We start from the raw sequence: 9,222 nt of genomic DNA, 5'->3' as shown, positions 1-9,222 counted from the left end.
TCTGGATTTTCAGACCCTCGCACGCAAAATCGTGAAATGTGACCGACTTGATTACATTTATAACAAACCGGTTGTCTAGTATGACTTGGAGCCGCATTTGCTGCTACTGGAGGCTTTCTCTCAGATGACTCGGGAATTTTTTTCAGATTACTTATAGGTACGTCTCTCTTCGCATTGCTGTACAAATTACTCTTCGCATCGCTATTTCCCATTTCGCTAGTTAACAGTTTCATTAATTTAAAAAGTTCCTTAGAATCAGTGAACTATTTCGTGTAACAGTTCATTTTAGGAAGTTAATTCATTTTAATAAAAACATCAAATAATGTAAAGTATTACAAATAAATGCAATATCAGTACAATTCTTGTTGGCCTTGTCTGAGCGATATGCGTGTTTTCTTAGGAAATTTTGGACATTATTCCGATTGATTTTCGCGTGCGAACTTGTACCACTGCAGTAGAGTGTTGCTAAAAATATAGATTATTAGTTTTTTTAATCGTATCCGTAAAAGGGATTAAATAGCACCTTTACGTTTTTTGGATTGCTGTTTTGAAGCAAATTTATTCCATTGCCCATTTTGGGGATTATTCAGTTGTACGACATCCGTTTCTTTGCGCTGCTAAAAGAAAAGCTTAAGATCATTAATTGGATATTGTAGAAAAGAAAACGATTTACTTACCATCCAAATTACGTGTGAAACCCTCTGAATTGAGGTAAGCGAAATTGCCAATGTAATAATATAATTTTATTTTAACCATAACTTTATAGGGTTTTTTTTGTATACGTATACAAAAGTACCGCCAACTGTACGAGACCAGTATCGTCCCCATTACGTTTAATTTCTTCCGATTCTTCAGAGTCATCCGATTGTTCCAGTTCTCCGTCTTCTTCGGACCAGACCCGCATTCTTCGTGCCAAGAGCTAAGATTTATGTTTTGTGTTTGTCTAAGATAACCTTTCCCATGTTTTGATTTACGTCAATTTAAAACCCGAACTTAACAACTGCCTTTCGGCGCAATTATACTAATAAATTGTAAAACCAATCATATGGCCAGATGTGCGGGGTATTATGCAACTTGCTTGTTTAAGTACCGAATACTGAATCCGATATTTAATTTTCCTTTTATGTGAAAGCAAGTAGATAATTAAAAAGCTTTTGTTTGCAATTTTTCTTCCTTTATTTTGCTAGTGACGGAAACTTTTATCTTGCTCTATAAATAACTTTCTTTTATTAATGCCAAATGAGAACCTAATGAAATTATCCCACCTCCTGAGATTTTTATCGTGGCACTCGCAATCAGCTGAGTTCTTATGGTAAAGTTGTCTATTCCATGGATAATGTGATAAATAATTTCGGCTTCTGACATTTTTGCACGACGGGCTATGGTTACTTTATCGTAATAATAATCTTCAATTCGCTCACCTCTTTTCCAATGTCGATTCCTAACTTTCTCGGCAAGGCTACCGATATCTTCAAGATTCGCAAACATTTCTTTTAAGGCTTCCTTGAACTCGTTCCATTCTAGCTTATAGAAATCATCGGACGCATCATACCATTTCTTTACATTTCCAACTAACTTGTTGCTCGCCAATACTTTAATTGTTTTGTCATCGACTCCATAAATCTGCTTCAAATCTTCAATTCGTTGTACCCACTTTTCGACATCGACCACTTCCTTATCAGCACCGAACGAAGGAATTTGTGACGAGATTTCGGTGAACGGGATTCTTTTACTAACGGTATTGTTCGTCGAAACTTGAGTTGCGTTCTCTGCACGTAATTGCAATAATTCTCTATCACGGTCCTGAAGCATCGATACCATAGTCGTCATTTGCGCCATCATTATCTCCATATTTCGCTCATAACGTTCAAACGCCGCTGCGCCTTCCATCTTGCTATTTCCGCTTTCCGGTGTTGTTTAGTTTGGTTATGTTTGTTCTTCAGCACTCGGTATATTACGAACACAGGGTTAGATCTTCTACAGTAAGTACGTCGTATAAATCAAACCGTCGTAAACACGTTTCTTGTACTAAAAACAACATTCAATGCCAATCTAAGCCGTAAACACAGGTTGTTTCGCACGTGGCTCTACAACGTCACGACAAGATTTTCATTTCTTACTTATAATTCGAGGCTCTTACGTTCCATACCACTTCTGAAACTTTAGGCGTTTTTTGAATATTTTTAATGAGAACAATAAATTTACAATAATATCAAGAAAAACTGAACAATCATTTTAACACGAAAAAAGTCAAACTCGCCATCCTCTTCTCTAAATCATGCTTGTGTCGTAGTCCAAGTAACGGTCGCTTCGGCGCACTAATCGTGCGGAGCGGGTTGCCAGGGTCGGACTCCCACACCAGCAAAACTTACTTTGATCCTAAATGAAAGCGCTCTCTATCCAATCCTTTTTTTGTCGCAACAAGAAGAGGAAACGTCATATGCGCCGTATGCATTCTTTCTCGTTACTTCATCACAAACATTCTCATTTATTTCACTCAGAAAATACATACTGCAACGTAAATTTAATTACGTGATTCATTTATTTATTTAACAATAAAGTTATAACAGTATAATTAATTTATTACAGTTAAAATATTACTTATCACGGACATATACACAATTTATAACATCTCGAACTATTTATTACTTCGGCGGTGAAATTGGAACTGTTTTGAAATGCATTTCAATTTGCTTATGGTGCAAACTCGAGTACTCCTGAGTGTTCTCGAACATTCTAGAACAAAACGCATCGTATTTCACGGAAAGATTGCGTCACATCCGCCTTCGCTCTTTATCGTCGATGCCTATGTCGATGCTAATATTTCATGGCACCTCGTCTATCCGGATTTCTGGAATATTCGCTACAATACAAAGAAAATTCGACCGGAAATATGTCACGTACTGCTACCCAGTTTGTTGGACCGATTTATCAATAATATTTTTTCTTCTTTATGAATGCATGCATTCTCTATCTGTATATGTAGACTGACTTGAAGCAAAACCGCAGAGTATCAACTTTCTTATTTAAGTACCCAAGTTTCAGAAAACCTTTCGTGGCACAGCTTCAACGCGAAATGCAAAACATAGTAGTTTTTATCAATAAAGTATATTTGAAAGCTAAGAAAATATTTGGTTTTAAACTGGGCTTTGTTTTTTTAAAAGAAACTAAATTATTTTCTTTTGCGGAAAAGTCTGATATGTTATCTAACGCAAAATCGTGTGACTATTTCATATTCGGCTTCTGAGAAAACTTCGAAGTTTTGTCGATGACAAGTTGGCTCAATTTAAACGCGAGCAGTCTTATTCGTCAAGTTAAAATGATTTCTTTGAGAAAACTCGAGCGACTTCCAAACTAAAACGACAGTCGATTTTACAGACCCTTGTAAAATAACGGCTGAACTGAAAATTAATCCCAACAGCTTCGGAGAGTTTGTTCTAGAAACATCATCTTTCCGCTCCTCGCTTCGAGGAATATACAAATTCATAACGGAATTCTACGGATCAATTATTTCCCACTTCACCTACTATTAAATGCTCTCGGCTGACTTGTTGATGCGTCTAATATTTAAAAATACGACTAGACTTTAGACAAAGTTAGGGTTCCCTAAAGACAAACAACTTTTAAATTAAAAGCAAAATTACTGATTAAAATTTAAGATAATGTGGAAGTAAATCTCCACGGAATGGCGAGTAACAGGATCGCTTTGAAAACGCACTGGGACTTAAGACTCATTCCTCCCATAATTCCGAAACTTAGTATGGAGATTACTCTGGAGACTAATGAGTGAACAAAACAACGATGTTAATCAGTCAGCCATTTCAAAGATGTGCTCGGTGTGAATGAAATTTCACACAAAAGTTCTTGAAAACTTCCCCTTTCTCCCACTGCTAAATTCAAACCGACCAAACTTTATCTAATCGTGATCGGAGTTTTTTATTCCGACTCTTACTGATTGATTATAAAAACAGTTATTTTCAATTTTCTATTTCACGGGCTATGCCCGGAATATTTTAAACAAACTTTCTTTTATCGTCTCAGAATTAACATCACATGAATAGGCGTCAGTCAATCGCGAATTGAGAGCTTTAATGCGAAGTGATGTCGACACGAAGGTTAGTTTTTTTTTATGTGTCACGCGTTTAGTGAATTAATATCGTGAATAAAGTTTGATACCATCACATTTGTATAATTTCGTTTTAGAAAAGATTCAAGGATTATAAACGGGAAATCCTTGGGGAGCATAAAAGAGTTTCTGCTTGGCAACACTGCAGTAGTCCCTACAGCGATCTGTCACTGCTGCCAACTCCAGGGACTAGTTAGGAAAGTTTTCTATTTAAGATCTTTAATAGCTCAAAGTGAAGGTATTGTTCCAGGATACGTGCAAAATTGGCATACACATGCTGAACTTTATATGCCGGTTTAGTGAAAAATAGTCACCTGAAAGGAAATAAAGCCGCAACTTCAATGTTCTGCGTGCTCCTGTGCTAATTTATGGATCTTGGTACACGCAAATTAGTTTGAATGTCAACTTCACCCTCGAGGCCAAGAAAACTAAGTGCAGTAGGTATTTTTATGTTCCTCATTTTATTTCCCCCGTAAAAGTGATGATATTTTCATGGTTCATGAAAAAATGGGGTGGTATGTTTATAACTACATTGCCATATCTAATCAACGGAGAGGGTTTTGGCGCCTATGTCAGTACGCGTTCAGTACTTTATTGACAACGTTCCATACCTAAACTTCGTAAAAGCAATTTCAATTTCTTTTCTACAAATTTTAACAAGGGGTTCCCGTACTCAGAAGCTGTTAGCATAGCCTGTTGCGACGCAATCATAAATTATTTACATTTATGATTTCAATAATAACTACAGTTATTCTTGGAAAAAAAGAAGCCTCTTTGTTGAGTGAAGTTCAGGATAGCACAAACAATTGATTTGGCTTCTAATGCATCTGATACATATACAAACAAAAACAAATGGAAAAAATAACACTGAAGCTCAAATTCAAGTAAAACCAACTCTGTTTATTCGTGAATAACCCTTCCGATTTACTTTTATAAAATTGAAATATTTATATACAAGATGCGCCGTTATTATATTTGCTGTTTAAACCGAAGTAACGTCTACATGACACAACAGTATAGCAGTATAGCAAAAATTCATTTTGTTCTGAAGGTGAATAATTCGTGTCTCCCTCCACAGCAACAGTGCCAGGGACAAATACCACGCTACAAGAGCTCGATCGACACAGATTAAATAAAGTCTTAATTACCTTGAATGCCAATTATTCACACATCACAGCTTACACTGCGATTCCTTTTAAACATTCGCATACAAAAGAAAACAAACACTAAACTAAATTCGCCTCAGAAACTCCACTTTTTAATTACATAATAGGTACCTGAACTTTTCCGAATAGGTGACAAAAAACTTCTCCTTACTCGAACTCGACTATTCAATTTAACACGACCTACAAACTTTCTTTAATAAACTTATGATTACACAAACTGACTGTCTTTAGTACATCCGAAAACTGAGAAGCCGGGAGTACGGCCCGACTCCACTCAACGGTCATAGCACGGCCCGAATTCACACACACGACCGAAGGCGAAAAGTGGGCGAGTTCAATATCACTTCTTTATTCTTTAGATTAAAATACGATAAACTCTCTTAAGATCCCCATACATATGCAGACAAATCCATGAGCAAATGCGTATAAGTGCCCGCGCAAATCGGAAGCCAGTTTTGATCACCCCACCCTGTGCAGAACACAAAAGTGCTCCCGTTCGCCCAAAGGTCTACCATTGGGAATACCCTGCAGCACAATGGGGACGCGTGCACATGGATTACGCGTCGACGGCGGTGGTAACTACTTGATGATTGTTGACGAATACTCTAAATGGGTCGAGTGCTTCATAACAAATAACATAACAGCTGAGACGGCCAAAAATGTGCTTCTTTCGCTGTTTGCCCAGTTTGGCAATACCAATATCGTGGTGTCGGAAAACCAAACATCGTTCGTTTGAACCGAACTGCAGGAATTTTTCCGCGAGAAAGCGCGTTACATTGCCACAATTCCATGCAGCATCCAATGGTGAATTGGAGTTCTATGTATCTAGCTTAAAACAAAGCTTTCGAGTTTTGGGCAAAGAACCGGGTTCAGCCAACGTTGCAAGAGGTTCTGTAGCTGCCTATAGGAGAACCCCACACTCCACTATTGATCAAAGTCGATCGATGTTATATTGGTGAGACGGGAACCTGGCACTCAACTCTCTATATTCCGCCCGTATGTAATAGCTGCAGCGAAGGAGGAAAAGGGAATTGGCCACGGCTAGCCAGGGGAAACAACCACCGCGGTTTGACAAAGCTCATAATTTTGGGCGCCAGGCATGCACAGGTTACGCCAAAAAATAAATAAAAATATAAACTAAAAATAAAATAAGAATAATTGTTTGTATTTTAAGTTAATTTTTTTTGTAATTAGTGGACTGAAGGACCATAAGATATATTTTTTTTTGTTAAATGATAATTTCCGCCCGAACCATACAAATACATAAATAATAGTTGGGCACGTACCTGGAGTGGCTGAGTGGCTGATTTCGGTGAGCTGCTGTACCGGCTGATGGGGGCCCCCAAAGATTGATTTGGTTTTTCACTTTTTAAATTGATAAATGCGCGTAAAACTCGTGCATGCTTAACTCAACTCTTTTACACATAGTTCCGTCTTCGCTCGCCCTTCTCTAATCATTTTTAAGCGTTTTCGCGAATCCGCCCGAGTGCCCGATTGTACTTGTATGATTAGAATTTATAGCGCGCCGAAACAACTGAGGTTTAAACAATAATAATAAATAATAATGTACATAAAACAGTCAATAAATTAGCAATTCTGGTCAAGGTTACACTCAACTAAATGCTAATGTTGAGCACAGCCGAATATACGTAAACGCTATAACTTAATCTAATCTCAATTACAGCTAGAAAGATAAATAAATAAATAAAGCGCAACAGAAACATTTTTAATAAATGTGTTTCGGATTGCGATATAGGCAAAACAAAGATAGGTAATTAAATTAACACATATGTTAACAAAAAGAAATTCTATGAAAATAACGTTACCTAAATAGGATACAGCAGCATCTTCATTCGCGTATAAACGCGTAGGTAATTAATTTAAACAATTTTAGCGTGATGACTCTGGAATTTTTCGCAAAGATCGACCTGTCATTTCAACGACAAAAGCAAAAATAGTATCATCTCAATGCCAATGGTACCAACTACTCCTAACACACTAAGAGCGCATTCACCAACCAAGAGTACATTCAACGGAACGTTACACAGCGGAAGTACAAGAAATGGTTAGAAAAGGACAGTACTCATTTACAGACTCCGTATTCCATGCCAGTCAACGGGTGGCCGTTCGTGACTTCCGATCTTCTGGAACGAAGTGGGCTTTCGGTACTATTTTGGCGAAAGATGGCGTTCTACAGTACTCTGTCACCTTTAAAGACGGCATGTGGCACAAATCAAGCCGGCAGGAGATGACATTTTACCAGCTCGTGTGCCATATGTGACACTACCTGCAGCTGACCCGAATCGAGCGGTTCCGACTCCGGTTGTGAACTCTGAAACCCAACCCCAAACACAATTTATAAAAAAAATTCCTAAACGGCAAAATGTAATTCTCTTCTAAATGTTGGTCCGTACCAAATAGGCTCAAATTTTACGTTAAAAAGCATTTAAGAAACATCAACACATTTTCATTTTTTGAAAATAACATTAGCAAAATGGCGTCCTTCTCGATCACGGCATTCTCACAGGCGATTTAAGTTGCCCATCACATCACGGAGCGTATCTTGAGGAATTCTCTCAATTTCATTGTTTCATCGACGTTTTCAAAGTTTTCGACATAAGTCTTTATTGCGTTAACCGAAGGCCCCCTCCCCCACTACTTCCAACGGTCCCGCACACTAATAACAAATGCAGGTTTGACTGCCAAACCCTGTGTATAGCATTGGGCAAATGTAAAAACTTATGGGTTAGGACCTTTCAAATGGATATAACCACTGAATAGTTAAACTCATTCTTATTATTTTCAGGTTTAACTAAACGACATAATTTCTTTAGTGATACTTATAGTAATATTTGCCTGTCTGTTTTTATAAGCAGAACAATTTATGTGGCCTTACACACCGTTTAAGTTGTTTCTTGTTCACTGTAATTTATTGGCAGTTGTCTGTAATGCAGAAATAATGTGAAACAATAGACTGATGGATACTCATAAATTGTTTGTGAAATAAAGACGGAATCGCTTACCACCAAATACGTCGCAACGTAGCGTAAACGAGTCTCCTTCCGAAAAAGGTCCCACGACCGATGTTAAATGTGCTCCGGATTCATCCATTATTACTATCTTTTGTGGCGGAACTGGAAAGCAAAAAAAATCTTTAGAGATATTTGATATTAAACATGCCGGAAAAACGGCTATTACTAGCAATAGTAAGATATTCGATATTTTAGTTTCTAACAGTGTAGAAATGAAAGTTTAACTTAGAAACCAATCATAAGAAATTTAGTTAAGTAAGTTTTAGAACTTTGTTTGCAGGAGTTTTTTTTTCTCAAACTAGGGTTTGAATTATTTATTAGAAGCATTCTTTAAATTGTACCGGTATCGAAAAGTTTAGAAACTTTAAATTATATTAAAAGTCATTAGAATGGAGTGTAGCAATTGGCTATCGAAATTAGGTGCAACGTGTGATACAATGCAACTACATCTACATATTTATGATAGACGATAAAAGTATAAGATAAAGCAAAAGTCTTGATTGCATGTCAACACAATACTGTTGCCCATGTGGTGACAACCGATGTGGCACATGCCCAATATTATTAAATTGATCATTACTTTAAAGTAACGCAAAATACCAATCATGCTTTCTGGCCACTGAGAAATTGCCTGAATGGTTCGTTCGAATAAATTTTCCTTTAATTAATTACGAAATATCCAAACAAATACATTTTCTATAATCAACTCCATATGTAGCGTGGAGGTTTGTTCCGAGGAAAAGTTCAACAAAAAATCTAACCGCACTTCAACTACGCACTTTTAACAAAGTGGAATGAACCATACAAAATTTGAATAAACACTCGATAAGCTTTTTGTTTATTTTGTACGCATTGTTTCTCCGATAAATTCAGAAGGTGGTTAAAAAATTTCACCGCA

The 9,222-nt window shown here is 37.1% G+C and overlaps 1 long non-coding RNA gene across 1 annotated transcript; it reads right to left on the bottom strand.

Moving 5' to 3' along the window:
- Positions 1-449: 449 nt before the first annotated feature.
- Positions 450-1,008, bottom strand: LOC116158655. The gene is made up of 3 exons (XR_004142784.1): positions 678-1,008; positions 524-617; positions 450-465 (listed from the first exon to the last, which is right to left on the bottom strand). It is a non-coding gene; the product is annotated as an uncharacterized LOC116158655 (long non-coding RNA).
- Positions 1,009-9,222: the final 8,214 nt, after the last annotated feature.

The sequence above is a fragment of the Photinus pyralis genome, unplaced genomic scaffold (genome assembly GCF_008802855.1).
Source record: "Photinus pyralis isolate 1611_PpyrPB1 unplaced genomic scaffold, Ppyr1.3 Ppyr1.4_LG1, whole genome shotgun sequence".
In the NCBI taxonomy this organism is placed as follows: Eukaryota; Metazoa; Arthropoda; class Insecta; order Coleoptera; family Lampyridae; genus Photinus; species Photinus pyralis.
The sequence above is the reverse complement of the archived record's forward strand: the minus strand, read 5'-3'. Positions and strand labels throughout refer to the sequence as shown.